This window comes from Phyllostomus discolor, chromosome 8 (assembly GCF_004126475.2).
Source record: "Phyllostomus discolor isolate MPI-MPIP mPhyDis1 chromosome 8, mPhyDis1.pri.v3, whole genome shotgun sequence".
NCBI lineage: Eukaryota > Metazoa > Chordata > Mammalia > Chiroptera > Phyllostomidae > Phyllostomus > Phyllostomus discolor.
This window is the reverse complement of record NC_040910.2, coordinates 19,403,023-19,417,946: the sequence shown is the minus strand read 5'-3', so window position 1 is coordinate 19,417,946 and position 14,924 is coordinate 19,403,023. Positions and strand designations below refer to the sequence as shown.

General features: G+C 37.0%; 1 protein-coding gene across 7 annotated transcripts in view; it reads left to right on the top strand.

Annotated features, from left to right (window-relative positions):
* The window catches only part of FBXW7 (F-box and WD repeat domain containing 7), a 169,400-nt gene that overhangs the window by 55,451 nt on the left and 99,025 nt on the right, over positions 1 to 14,924 (top strand). The window contains exon 1 of one of the 7 annotated variants that reach the window (XM_036031904.1): positions 1,041 to 1,057. The exons of the other annotated variants lie outside the window; for them this stretch is intronic. The gene's annotated coding sequence lies outside the window, so the exon portion shown is untranslated. Of the gene's footprint in view, positions 1 to 1,040; positions 1,058 to 14,924 lie in introns of those variants that run through there. 7 annotated transcript variants of the gene reach the window in all.

The window sequence follows — 14,924 nt, the reverse complement described above, 5'->3', positions numbered from 1 at the left end:
GTCAGAAAAATTGTAGCAAACATTCACGGAACCCTTACTTTGGGCCACATGCTATATATACTAAGGAATTCTACATTATGTCATTTATGAGCTAGGTATTCCTATTGCCAGTTTTAGAGATGAAGGAACTGAAGTTCAGAGAGGTTTTATCACCTTAACTCACACAGCTAGGAAATAGAATCAGTTTTCAAACTTATACTGAAAAAAATGTACATATCTTAACAATTATGGTAAAATACTACACTTTAATATACTTTTAAAGTATTTGCACTTTTAATTATGCAGTGAGTACAGAGATGAAGCCAATTTTTGGTCTGAAGACTTACATGATTACCTCATTTTTGTATCTTGAATAAGAAGTAACTGATGCATTCACCTCTTACTCAGCTATTTGGAATATGCTTTTCATTGCTGCAGTAATTATTCATGTAAATGCTTGGACCCTTTTTGCAGTATTGGTTCTCGAAGTGTGGTTCGGAGATCACTTGCATTTGTGTCATCCAGGGTGGTAGTTAAAAGCACAGATCTATATCAGAGCCCATTGACAATGGACAGTCACGGAAATGGGATCCAGGGATTTTCCTTTTTGAACAAGCTTCTCAGGTGATGCTCATGCACACCAGATTTTGAAAACCATTAATGTTGATGGTGTGCCCCTATTTTGCCTTTCTGTATGCGTTGTTTGTTAGCTCCTTTTTTGTCTCAGAATTGGTTTACAAACCATAGATGATTTGTAAAATCATCTCTCAGACTGTTAAAAAACAAAGAGTTTTGAGATAGAATGAGCATACATTAATGGTGAAGTGCAAATGGGTAATGTAAATTCTTTTATGGCAGGCATTTTAAGATCACGTTTAAATAGTACTTATTTATTTATTTTTAGACAGAAGGGAAGGGAAAGAGAAACATCAGTGTGTGGTTGCCTTTTGAGTGCCCCCGCTGGGGACCTGGCCAGCAACCCAGGCATGTGCACTGACTGGGAATGGAACAGGTGATCCTTTCGTTCTCAGTCGTGCGCTTAATCCACTGAGTCACAGCAGCCAGGGCTGTTTAAATAGTATTTAAAATGTTCATGAACTTCAACCTCATGCACCTACTCTAGGAAGTTATTCTAAGGAAATAAATCAGATTTACAGAAAGATATAGGTATCAAGATGTTCATACCAACATCATTTGTAATGGTGAACAACTGGAAATAATTCAGTTTCAAACATCAGAGAAATGATTAAGGAAGTTTATTAAATATCCACTTGTTTGAGCCACCATCCAGCCTTAAAACATCACATTGGGAAGGATATCGAAGACTAGGAAAATGCTCGTGATTTAATATGAAGTCTCAAAAGAAGAATGTAAAATTGTACTTATATACATGCATACACATATAGTGCATTTGGCATTAGGTTGAACCATATGCAATTTATATTTTTGTAGGTCGGTGAGTGGTTGAATATCAGCATTTTCATGGAGATCAACCTAAAATGATACTAGTTTTGAAATTACATATTTGTTGCACAGAGTAGGGAGGGAGACTGGAAGGAAGTACAGCAAATTTATTAAGTGATTATCTGTGGAAAGTGAGATTTCAGATAACTTCAGATATTTCTTTATATGTCTATAGTCTTCAAAATTTCTAAGTCTGCTGCAGTGAAGCTTTGTCATTGGATCAAGGTACCATGAAAGCAGATTAGTGTTACAGTTAAAATGAACACATAGTAAGTGATGTCTTTTAGTGCCTAGGGGTAGGATTGGACGTGGTTTAGAGTTTGTGTAAGCTGAAAAACAATTACGAAAGTCATTGAGAAGTTATTTGAAGCTGGAATAAGAAGAGACTGACTGATGGAAAGTTTTGAGTTACAGTTGTATCTTTTTTGTTTTTATCATGCTTAAACATTTGTACATTTCTTTATAAACTTTTTCACCAATATGTATAAATTGTAAACCTATAACATTGCAAACTTTGGAGGAAAAGTCTTAGAATTTTGATTGCAATTATAGTATTTTGGGGTAAAATGTTACTCTTTACTCTCAACCCTGTGATTAATAGTAAATAAAAATCACAATGTTAACTTTTCAAAGCTAATGTTTAAGAATTTGGCTTAATTTTTAAAAGTAAGCATAAAAGCAAAGTTTTGTAACATATTTTGTTTCTATATAGGAAATTAATTCCTAAATTTTAGAGTTAACTGGTTGTAGAAAGTCATAGCAGTTCATCCTTTAAAGAGTACCTTTTAAAGTTCATTTCTCGGAATTGTATCTGTGATAATTATTAGATATATTTTGGCATAACAAAAAAGTCCTTGGTGCTGAAAAAATAAAGATTAGAAGTCATTGTCATATAGCCTTTGCTTATGACATATTTTATGATGCTGACTTTTTCTCCCTCCTTTCTTTTCATTCTCTGACCAGAGCTTTATTAAAGAGTGAAATGAAAAGAATACTGAATTTTATTGGTTTTAAAATCTGTGTAGTTGGATTGGGACAGTTCCCTTCCTATTGACAAGGCTTCACTCATTTGCATTGTTTTGCACCCAAGAATGAATGCCATACACTTGCGAATGTTCACAGAGAGACAAGAGTGAGGTTGAAGGAACTGAGTCTTGAAGCAGGAGGAGGGGGATGGCTAATGGAGCAAGTTTCTGGAGGAGGTGTAGGGAAATACAAAATGCAAAGGTCTGGTGGTATTACTTTTGGAAATGGTAGGGATCTTTTTTTCTTAAGACAGGAGAGAAGGAAGGGAAGGAATAAAGAAACAAAACCTTTGAGATTGAGGTGTCAAAAATTGACAAGTCAAGTTCTGAAAGCTTCACTGCTCTCAATAAGGGAAGTAAAGTGCTTATTCGGAAGTATAAACTCTAGTTGTTACATAAACATTTTATTTTATGTCTGACTGTGTAGTTTTGCTACATGTTTTCTGTCTTATAGTAGAAATTGTTCTTGATCAGTATTTTTATTATAAGAAGATAAATTTGCCATTTCCATCTTGAAAATTTTGCATAGAGGAGACATGTTCTATAGTGAAAATTTTGGAAACAATCTGAATTTAGGCATTGAAGAAAGTAGAACACTTTCAGAGCTGTTACTGACCTTTTATAATCCCTGAGCCAGGATTTGATTCAGAATGTTATAGTGATGTGCATTAATTGCAAAAAAGAATAGAAGGTGGTAGGAACTGTCAAGGTCCAAATGATATTTGATATAAATATCAAATGTGATTTGAGGTTTTGGAGATCATGCATATTACATTTGTTTACCAGGTTGGTATCCCTGTCCTGTTCAAGATACCATTTCCTTCCCTTTCCTGCCAGTTCCTCCTGTAGCCTTTCCTCCCATTTTTGAAGTGGTAGGAATACTCTGCTGGTATTTCTGACTTGAGTGAATTGATACTTCAGGACGCATCTGTTTCAAAGCATCATGAAAAGTGCTTTAAACATTCCTTAATGTATCCCTGGCTGGGTATCTGGGTTGGAGCAGTGTTCTGAGCACTCCTCCCCTGCAAAACGTTGTGGATTTGATCCCTGGTCAGGGCACATACCTAGGTTCTGGGGTTCAATCCCCAGTCAGGTGTGCACTGGAGCAACTGATCGATGTTTCTCATATCAGTGTTTCTCTGTCTCTCCCACCCCTTCTCTTTCTCCCCCCTCTCCATTCTTCCCCTTTCTCTCTCCCTAAAATCAATGTTTAAAAAACTCTTTAATATAAAACAACATTTCAGGCAGGTTTAATAACTTTCAATTTTTAATAACTTAGATTACCAAAATTAAATATTGATTAGGGTTTGACATTTTTAAAATGTTAGAAATGTTTTAAAATGTTAAAAATTTCTGTCTTCTTAGACACATGGTGCAGACAGAAATTTAAATGCTGAAGTCAGTTGTTTGTAGTTCCTCAACTTAGTAAAGAAATGTATTCTCTGTGACCAAGGTAGGTAGAGATTGCTTTCTCTTTAGTAATTTGACATTTTCATAAAGAAAATAATTTCAGCCCTGGCCAGTGTGGCTCAGTTGGTTGGAGAGTCACGCAATAACCAAAAGGTTGAGGGTTTGCTTCCCAGTCATGGCACATGCCTAGGTTGCGGCTTTGATTCCCAGTCTGGGCATGTACAGGAGGCAGTCAGTCAATAGTTTTCTCTTGGGTTGATGTTTCTCTCTCTCCCTTCCTCGTTAAAAGCAAGGAAAAATGTCCTCAGGTGAGGATAAAACAGAAAAGGAAAGAAAATAATTTCAAGTGTGCTATGCTGTAAACCAAAAAGATCTGTCCTAAGGAAAAAGCCTATATCATTTTAATGAATGTCGTCTTCCTTGTGGCATTGGTATAAAATTAAAGAAACTGACTCGAATATTGGTTTTTAAAATACATAGTATATGCTAGAATTTAGATTTAATTTGGCATAATTTTGGGAGTATTTTGAGGTCACGTGTTTTACTTCCGCTATTACAATCCCTATTTTTAAATGTTATCTAATTTTTATTCATTTCAGGTATTTTACTCCAACTGTTTTTTATTAATATTTTTTAAAGCAAAACCAAAAATGGGTACTGTTTTGGTTTGACATAGTAGTTCTGGAGTGTTTAGCCGCAGTCAAGTTTAATCTCTCAGTTCAGATTAGTTTTGTCCCATTATAGCAAATACTGAGGAGGCTCGGGGAGGTCTAAAAGCAAGTGGTGACGCTGGGTTCCTTCAACATCGTAATGGAGGCAGTTCTGTTACAAAGCAATATATGCATCGCTGGAAAAAACCTAAAGTTCTGCAAAATCAGACTTTAGAAATAGGGAAAAACCATATAGAAACTAGTAATAGTTATAATAAAAATATTAATACAAGTAAACATTTGTACCCAACATTAGGTAGCTAATTCTAAGTTCTAGGATTTATGCCTTCTTCTTTAAGAGGTAGGTTCATGAGGGCATTCGATTCCACTTATGATAAATTGTCAGAATTGGACATTTTGATCCAGGGTACAGCCTTCTTTATCAGCCCTCCCTACCTCTAATCCCTTAAAAAAAATAAACATGGAGAGAATATTTTCATGGCTTCTTTATTTGTACTCACAGCTTGACCAGACAGTTGAACCATGTGGAAAGCCTGGCAGTTCAAGGTCGCTCACCAAACACTGCTTGCCCTCCTCTACAGGATTTTCAGGATTTTTTCTTAAGGTCGCCATGTGCTACTACTGAGGTTCTTTCTCTATGAGAAAGCTTGTCCCTGGTGGCTTTAAAGCACTACTGGGATGGAGAAAATTCTTTGTGGACCAGTGTGACTTTCACATTATACTGACCTCATCCCTTGGTGATGAATGAATGAACTAATCCCCATTACAGGAAGGTGTTTGTAGAAAATTAGACTGTCGTCTCATTGTTTGGTCATTAATACTTCATGCACTGAGCAATATATGTGTACATTTGTGTTTACATTTTTTTTCCCTGTGCTGTTCGTGTCAAGCATCTCTGCCATGTAGGGAGGGGAGGAGTGTGATGAAATGGGTATACCAGTAGGGTACTGTTTGTCTCTTATGCTTGTATAGCTTTCTGTTTTAAAACAGGCCATGTGGACCATGGCATCTTTTGTTGGAATTACTCAGTAATTCAGATAGTCTAGGTATTAATCTAGGCATTATCATTACCACGAAGTGAAGGAAAGGGGTTTTAGAGTTAGGCAGACTTGTGATTGAATCAGATTTAGGTGACTGAATTTTGGTTATGTGAGGATAATACTAATTACGTGGTAGGATTATTTTGAAGAATAAGAGATAATTTATATAAAACAGCATAGTGATTGGCATATAGCAGATACTCAAATATTACTTCTTTTTCTAATAATGAAATTTGAAGTCTCAAAGATTAAGGGACTTGCCCAAGGTTATACCCCTGTATGTACAAAAGTCAGAATCACTGACTACCATGGTCCTATTTTTAGTTTTCTTGTGGAGAAAAGCAAAAACAAAACTAGAACCAAACTGCAGGTTCTGAAATGGAGCTGTAAAGATATGCATATACTGTGGGTGCACACAGATTCTCTTACTGATTTAAGTAAGAAAGTATTTATTCTTCCTTTGGCTAATATGTTTCACTTATTCATATTTTTCTATTCAGTTATTGATGATAATGATAAAAGATTGGCAGGAAAGCTCTTGATGTAAGTTCTTATTCTAATTAGATTAGTGCTGCTTTTGAGTGAAGGATGCTGTGCTTAAGGGCAGCAGTTTAATTCATGCCTGCTTGCACGTTTTCGACAGACTCTATTTCCCTAGCTAAATGATAATACACAGGGACCAGTAAATTCATGGTTTGCGTTTTCAAAAAAGCATGCCATCTCCCCAGGTCAAAATAAAATATACCAGGTTGTTTGTTTTATACTACTGTTTATATTCATCATACGAGTTTTCCTGTAGGGTAATTTATAAATTTATTTGGTTAATATGAAATTAACCCCTTTCTGTTTCTTTTTTAGTAAAATTTCTGCCTTTTAAAATTGTCATTGTTTTATCCAATTATAGATAAAAATACAGCGATAAAGATTATTCCTTCCCCTCACCCCAGCTTGTTACCGTTTAGTGTTAGAAGGAAGAAATACCCTCAGTATTTCTATAACTGAGATTTGTTCACCTTACATGCAGCTGTTTCATCTCGCAGTACCATCTGCAGTGTTGTTGGAGAACATGCGTGCTGTAGGTTTCATAGAAGATGTGTTTGTAGTGGTTATAATTATGTTGTTTGGAAATTTTAAGAATCAGAACTCATAGGATTTGATTTTGGAAAGTGTCTTTTATTAAAATGTTGTACTGTTACCTATAAAAATTGAGATGATACCCAATACCCAGTTTGCATGCAGTAAATGATTAATTTTGAAATCATATTACATGCTGTATTTCTTTTTAGAATCAATTGATATGTGTGATCAAATCTCAGAAGCTGGAGGTGCACAATTATTTAACTATTAGAGAAGAAAAAATGCTGCTACTTATGTGCCTTCAGTTTCTGAGGAGCTGAAATATGAAAAAAAAGTCTTTTAAAATCTGTGAATATTATAAGTATATTCAAATTTTAGGGGTCTTTTGGCAAAGAGCAGATCCTGTATTGCTATTGTTGAGGACCCAACTCAATTCTCTGTGTATGTGTGACTGTGCCATTTTTTTGTTCATTCATTTATTCCTTCCATGAGTATTTATTGAATGCCTTTTACATGCAGAGATGTGTCTTGTTTTTGGTCACATAAGATTTCTTCCTTCTTGGAACTTCTGTTACATATCTAGACCATAACGCCAAGCCAAGTAATCATATGATAATACAAAATACTTCTATTATCCAACTAGATTTCAAGCCATCTTAGAACAAGAGCATTGTTTTTCACATGTTACCAACCAGCACACAGTTGGTGATTCATTATGATTTCTTGACCAATTAACTTTTGTTGAAAGCTGTAGGAAAAAGTAGAGCACCTACCTGAAAAGAGAGTTTATGTGAGTATGCTATAACATAACAGGAGTTTCGAATTTCAGAAAAATATGAATGAATTTGTAATTCTAAAATGTGATATCAAAGAGTTCTTTAGATTGTTAATTTAAATTAGGTGACTTTGCAAGTATGGCCTAGTATTTATGTGTACACATACATACTCATCTTAATTTTTAAAGAGCTACAAAAGTCTTGTGTTTATTTTAAAAGTGACATCCTGGCACCTTATGGTTCAAATTGTTTTTTTTTTTTTTTTTTTAAGACTTTATTTATTTGTTTTTTGAGAGGGTAGGGGAGGGAGAAAAAGAGGGAGAGAAACATCAGTGTGTGGTTGCCTTTTAAGCAACTCCTACTGGGGACCTGGCCCACAACCCAGGCATGTGCCCTGACTAGGAATCGAACCGATGGCCCTCTGGTTCACAGGCTGGTGCTCAATCTACTGAGCCACGCCAGCCAGAGCACAGTTTGAATTCTCATGGCGTCTTAGACCTTAGAAGAAATCCAGAGAAGCTTGTTCAGCAGCTGCACCAGTAAATTACTGTTTTGAACATTGGTTGTGTAATAGCTGAATGAAGTGTCTAAAAGTAAATTTACTGGCTTCAAGATATGCTGTATTCCCAAATTTGTTGAATTTGCCAAATTCACCAGAAGCAATGAGTCTGATTATGTACTAAATAGTTTTATTAGAACCATTAAGACATGCATTGGGCATTTTAAGATACTTTCTGAAATTGTTTACGTCTTTCTGCTTTATTTTGAGATGATACTGTGATTGGAATGAAAATGATTATTGAAAATAATCCAGATGACACAGGCTCATTGCTGAGGAATCTTTCGGGAAGTTCGTAGATTGGCAGATCTTATCTAGAATCTAAAAAATTTTAAAAACTATTTTCTTTCTTTTATAAAATACAGATATGGAACCTATATACACCACAAATAGTGATCTTAGAGTACTAAGAAAAACATTCTCATAACTACCACACAGCTCTCAATATGTAGAAGTGTGCCAACTTCCACAGAAGCTCCTCGATGTGCCCTGACTCACAACCCCTTCCCTTCCTTCAAGTAACTTCCTTCCTCTGAGTTGCTGTCCCAGTAATCACTCCCTGTGTGTGTGGTTATGCCAAGTATGTCTCTCTAGATACTATTATTTAATCTCAACCATTTTTAAAAAGAGCTATTATTATTTCTTTTACTTTATAGATTTATTTTCCATATCTTTCCCTTAACATTTATTTGTTTGACCTGTTTTTCATAGTCTGGATTTGGCTGATTGTACACACTAATGCAGTTCAGCACGTTCACCTGTCCCTTTGACGTCCTCCTGCTGGCCACTGGGTCTAGAGGCTTCACTAGACTTGTGTGATTTCTCTGTCTAGGGCGCGGTATGTCACCTCTGTCTGCTCCCCCTTTTGTGATGTGAGCAGCTGTTGCTGGATGACATTCAGTTATTGGAGGTTGCAAAACGGTGGTGTTCGAATTCTCTCATTTTTTACGTGCTGTTTGATTCCTTAGTACTTTAGTTCATTTAGGGAAGGTAGCATAAACTACTTGAGCTATTGGGTCCATATTTGAAAGCCAAAACCTTATAAATTATCAGTGGTAATTAAACAAGTATAAATTTTAAATTTTGGATTGGAGAAATAAAAACTTGCCAAATACATCATGAGGACAGATTTTCCCAAATAATCAGTTGTTTAACTTGATGGTGTTGTACAAGTGCCTACCAGAGACAGACCATGTACGTGATATTTTTACCATTGATATTTCTGCCCGATAGAAACTATACAGTAGTAAGAACAAAAGTGAACCAGTACAGATAACAGTGTAGACACGTTTTAAAGTCATAATGTTGAGAAAAAATACCCCCACACGGACACGAGAGCATTAGTTCATCTGTATAGAGTTCAGGACCAGGCGGACTTGATCTGTCGTGTGAAAAGTCGTGATGGTGGCTGCCCTTGTGGGTGACAAGGGCTGGTTTCTAGGAGTCACTAGAGCGGGCTCTGGGGGATCAGAATGTTTTCTTTTTTAAGATCTCAGCCTTACTGAGGTATAAATAACATCAATTATAAGATATTTAAAGTGCACATGTGGTGATTTTATATACATATACATTGTGAAAGGATTCCCCCATATCTAGTTAATTAACACATCATCATCTCACATATTTATATTGTTTGGGGGGATTTGAAAACATTTAAATTCTATTTTCTTGACAAATTTCAGTTATACAATGATATCGCCATGCTTCGTATTAAACCCTAGACATTATTCATCTTATAGCAGAAAGCTTTTTCCCTCTTACTAACCTCTCCTTATGTGCCTCCCCACACCCCACCACCACCCACCCCCAGCCTCTGGCTGCCATTTTTCTACCTTGTTTCCGTGAATGTCATCTGTTCTGTTGTATTCTGTTGTACTCTTAAAAGTGATACCACATTGTATTTATCATCTTCTCTCTGGATTATTTCACTTAGCCTAATGCCCTCAAGGTCCATTCATATTGCAAATGGCAGGATTTCCTCTTATGGCTGAATATTTCTGTGTGTGTGTGTGTGTGTGTGTGTGTGTGTGTCACATCTTCTTGATCTAGTCATCCACTGGCAGACACATGTGTGTTTTCATGTTTTGGCTACTGTGCATAATGCTGCAGTGAACTGGAGAGTGCAGATACAGCTTTGATAACCTGTTTTCATTTCCATTGACTGTATATACCCAGAAGTGAGATTGCTGGATTATAGTTTTGTTTTTTTTAACCCTCTCCTGAGTTCATATTCACTGGTTTGATCCAGGGATCAAACATGCAACCTCTTGGTGATGGATGGTTCAGTGCTACAACCAGCTGAGCCACCTGGCCAGGGCTCTATTTTAATTTTTTGAGGCACCTCCATACTGTTTTTTATAATGGCTTTATCACTTCACATTCCCACCAACAGTGCACACAAGTTCCCTTTTTGTCCACATCCTTCCCAATGCTTATTATCCCTTGAACTTTGATGCTTGTTATTCTCGAGACTGTGCAGCTGTGTCTTACTGTGTTTTTGATTTGCATGTGTGCACCTTTTCATGTACCTGTCCACCATTTGCATGTCATCCTTGGGGAAAAGTCTCGTCAGTTCTCTTTCCATTTTCTAATTGGATTTTGTTGCTTTTGAGTTGTATGAGTTCTTTATATATTTTGGATATTACTCATCATATATGATTTGTAAATATTTTCTCCCGTTCTATCAGTTGGCTTTTCATTTTGTTGATGGTTTTCTTTGCTGCATGGAAGCTTTTTAGTTTGATGCTGTCTCACTTCTTTATTTTTACTTTTGTTGCCTTTGCTTTTGGTGTTCAATCCAAGAAAAGTCATTGCCAAGACTGATGTCAGGAGCTTACGTCCGGTGTTTTCTTCAGAGAGTTTTATGGTTTCAGGTCTTACGTTCCAACCTTTAATTCATTTTGAGTTTATTTTTGTACATGGTGTAAGAGAGGCGTCCAGTTTCATTCTTTTGCATGTGACTTTCCAGTTGTAGCAGAGAGATTGTCCTTTCTCCATTGTTTATTCTAATTCTTAGATGGGTGTTGCTTGACAGGCAGTATAGCACAGTTGCTGAACCTCACTTTTTCACCCATGAAATGGAATCTGCATCATAAGTTTTGACAGTGAAATCGGGTTTCACACGTAAAACATTTAGCAAGTCCCGGCACAAAGTAAGATTCAATAAAGAGGTAATACTTATTATTTTGTAGTTATATTGAGAAACGATCAAGAAGCAAGATGATAAAGTTGGATAAATTTTGGGGTTATAGTTTGTAGAATTCAATTCCACTGTTTTGCCTAAAGCCAGTTACCAGTTGAGACTGTCCAAGTACCTGTAATCATATGTAAGTACAGAGCTACATTTACAGATTCAAATATGCCTTTAAGAGCTCTTTGTAACTAGTAAACAAAAACAGTTTAGAGTATGTGCTTGACTTTTTGGGTGTGGGGTGCTGGTACAGATACTGAGGCCCTTTGGTCCTGAATGTGGCCTAGGACAAATCTCATAATTTATTTTACTTTGCTACTGGAAGCCTAAAAATATCCCCCAGCCCCAACCCCCAGTGATGCAGACCCGCTGTCTGTGGCCCTGATTGGAAGAAAGGCAATGTTTAGAGGTCTGAGAAAGGAGGGCTTTTGTATGGAAAAAAATAGTTTCAGTGGTGTCATGTTACTGTCACCTGTGCCTTTGTTTCTCTTGCTGCGGCAAGATCCTTATTATGCCATGTTGGAAGACAGGTTGGCCTAGTGGATTGAACATAAACCTTGGCTCAGACATATTTGAATTTCAAACATGTTACTAAGTCTCACTAACTGTAAAGCTCTGGCAAGTGACCTTAATCCAAGCCTGTTTCCTGTTTTGTAAAATGGGAATAATGATCTCAGCATTCTTGACTAAATGAATATGCTGTAAGTAGCATCGTGTTGGTCTCTAGTGGGCACTTTGTAAATGTTCGCTGATTACGTGGATGCAGTGGAAGCATCTTTACCAATTTGAATATAAAGCAGGTTTCTTAGCCTATAAGATTCCCTGCTAATATTTCGGTTTCTGTATCTCGAGTGTGGTTTCTGAATTCCTGCAGTAGACTGCATATTTTTATAGCTTTCAATTAGTTATTACTTTTCTCTTGAGTTAACACTGTTTTGTCTAGATGAGAGAGAAAGCTTCAGAATAAAGATCTAGGAAATATTCCTTCTAACAAAGAGAAAACCAGGAGTTTTGGAGAGAGTGAGCATCATCGTTATTGTCTTCCCGGGCATCTGAATGACTGAGTTTAGTGGTCAGATCCTTAGGCAGTCCTCATTGTGATAAGGAATTCGTGTTGTCACCAACCCACAATGCTTCCTCTTAGTTTTAGATTGAGTGTACAACGCAGCATTGTTTGTACTGAAATTGAGGGTGTTTAGAAGTTTGAGAGTGTTTTACAACTACTGCCTTGTTAGGTTTGTCCAGAAATACTGTTTTATAACCTGAAAAATTTAAAAAATTTCTTGTCTGAAAAGTGACAGATCACTACATAAGAGATCTAGTTTACTGATTTTATCATTATGACAGTGTTGCTTTATTTCTACATCATATAGAGATCTTTGTCAGAAAAACTATGATATTTATTGCTGTTTAAAAATAATAGCCCTCAGTCTTTACTAAGGAAGAAAGAAAAAAAAGAAAAATAGCTTTAAGTGGATTATAAATTTTCTTTGGTGTTAGAATTATGTTCTTGGTGATGGTTTTCTGTATGTGTGTGCGTTTTCATTTTCAGTCAGATAAGGATATTAGTGGGTAGTAATGGAGCAGGCTAGACTGAAATGTCTTTTGCCTGGTTTCTACTATAATGATATAACTTATAATTATATATAAAGATGTTTTTCTCTAAATTTTTTAGGATGCAGGGCTATGTCTTTGGTCAGCATCGTATCCCCAGGGCCTGGCGCATGGTAGTGTTCTTCTCGTTTTCAGTTTAAATGCACGTTTTTCTGGAAGTACACTGGGTGCCGTACGGCCAGGCAGTATCCTCCCCCAGTAAGTCCACTCAACCTTCTTGCTTAGAATTTGAAGTGGAAGATGGAAGTCTGTGAATACTGACTCTCTGGCATACTCAGCTAAATGAGGTCATTGTTTTGCCAAAGAGCAGGAAGGGAAATATGGGCAGGAGTTACCTGAATTCTAATAGCACACATACCAGCTGAAACCTTCAGGAACCCACTCGAGGGGGCATCACCCAGGCAAGGTAGCAAATGAGAATAGGATTCCTAAGTTTACAAAGCAAATAATGAGAAGACAGTTTTTTTTTCTCATGTGCTCTACAGTGGTTGCATTGCTCAAATCATGCTTCTTAAGATGGGAATTCTCCTCAAAAAATGACTTGCTAGTTTTCTACACACGTTATTTTCCACATTATAGTATTGTGCTTTTCCTGAAGTTCAAAACCTTCTTGTGAAATGATAGTGAGAGGCAGAGTGGAGGCCAGAACTAAAAGGGTTTGAGTCAGTACTTGCTCTTTGCAATGGCGTTCCGGCTTTCCGCAAAGATGCTACGTTATTTCTGCAATTTAGCAGATTCTGGTTTTGTTTGGCCTTGTGGTTATCAGCTCCTTATTAAGACAGTAGCTTCAGAAAGTGTTCTTTCTAGTAGAGTTGTTTATATGGCCCTATCATATTCTTCATTCAAAATTCTCTCTTTCTGCTGCAGAGTGTTCCACAGTGCTGACTCCTCAATACCAGGAGTTGTGGACTCTGGGACAGCTGCCACCTTGCCTGCCGAAGTGGAAAAATCAGTATTCTGGGCTTCTATGCTGGCTCTCTGATGTGATCATATCAGATACTCGCTGCTTTTTATTTTGTAAGCAGAAAGAGGAAGTCCTTGTATTCAAGACTTATACTTGCCAATTTCAGCAGATTCTGTGATACAGAAGAATGGAAGTGTGAGGAAAAGTGACTTACCAGATAGGGTTACTAAACGGTGAACAAAGAAATATGGCAAAGAGAAGGAAATGTGGTTTGCAAAGGTACACACGTGAGAACATAGAGCGTGTGGGTAGAATGCAGGTAGATCAATATCGTTGGGTAATGCACCGTTTGAGACAAACCAGTGTGTATTGAAGAAGGATAGGGTAAGGCCAGGTTAGGAACATCTCGTATGTTGTGTTTAGGAGTTGAGGCTTTATTCTGTAAAAAAAAGTAATTTTCAAAAGTGCTGTAGAGTCACTCAGGAACTGTAAGTTCTCTCTGCACACTGTCTTCTTCTCCCACCAACTTCCCTCACAATCTCTCTGTTTCCTGTTTGATATTTTGCCTTCATTGAGCAAATGGTTCAGCATGTAAAATGTTTGGAAACTGCCACTGAGGTGCTGACCTTTCATGTTCTGGCAGTGGTACAGAGAGTAGATGAGAGGGGTGGGAGGCAAAAGACAGGGAGAATACTCGGGATGCTGTTCAGATAGTTTGGGCAAGAGACCTGTGGTATCTGCTTATTAAATAGTAGCAGAGAAGTGGGATTGATTGTAGAGCTGCTTAGGAGGTAGGCTTGGGAGGACTTTGTGATGGCGTGAGTGACAGAAGTGTGGGGACAAGGCAAAGGTTGTTTGTAACAGGTGATGGGAACCAGAATGACTTTCAATTCCTCCCTCTCCTCTCCCCTTTTTTAACTTTCAGAAAAGTCCCAAGTACAGTACTAAGAAATTATGTTGTCCCGGAACCATTTGCTAAGTTGCCAACACATGTACCATCTATCTACCCATCTATCTACCATCTATGTACCCCTTGAGTACACGTTTCTCATATACAAGGTCATTCTCCTACACGATTGCAACATAACCATTAAAGTCAGGACATTGGCATTAATATGTTAGATTATCTATCTTCAGGCCCCATTTGAGTTTCACCAGTTGTTCAAATAATGTATAACAAAGATTTCATTCAGAATCTTGGGTTGCATTTAATTA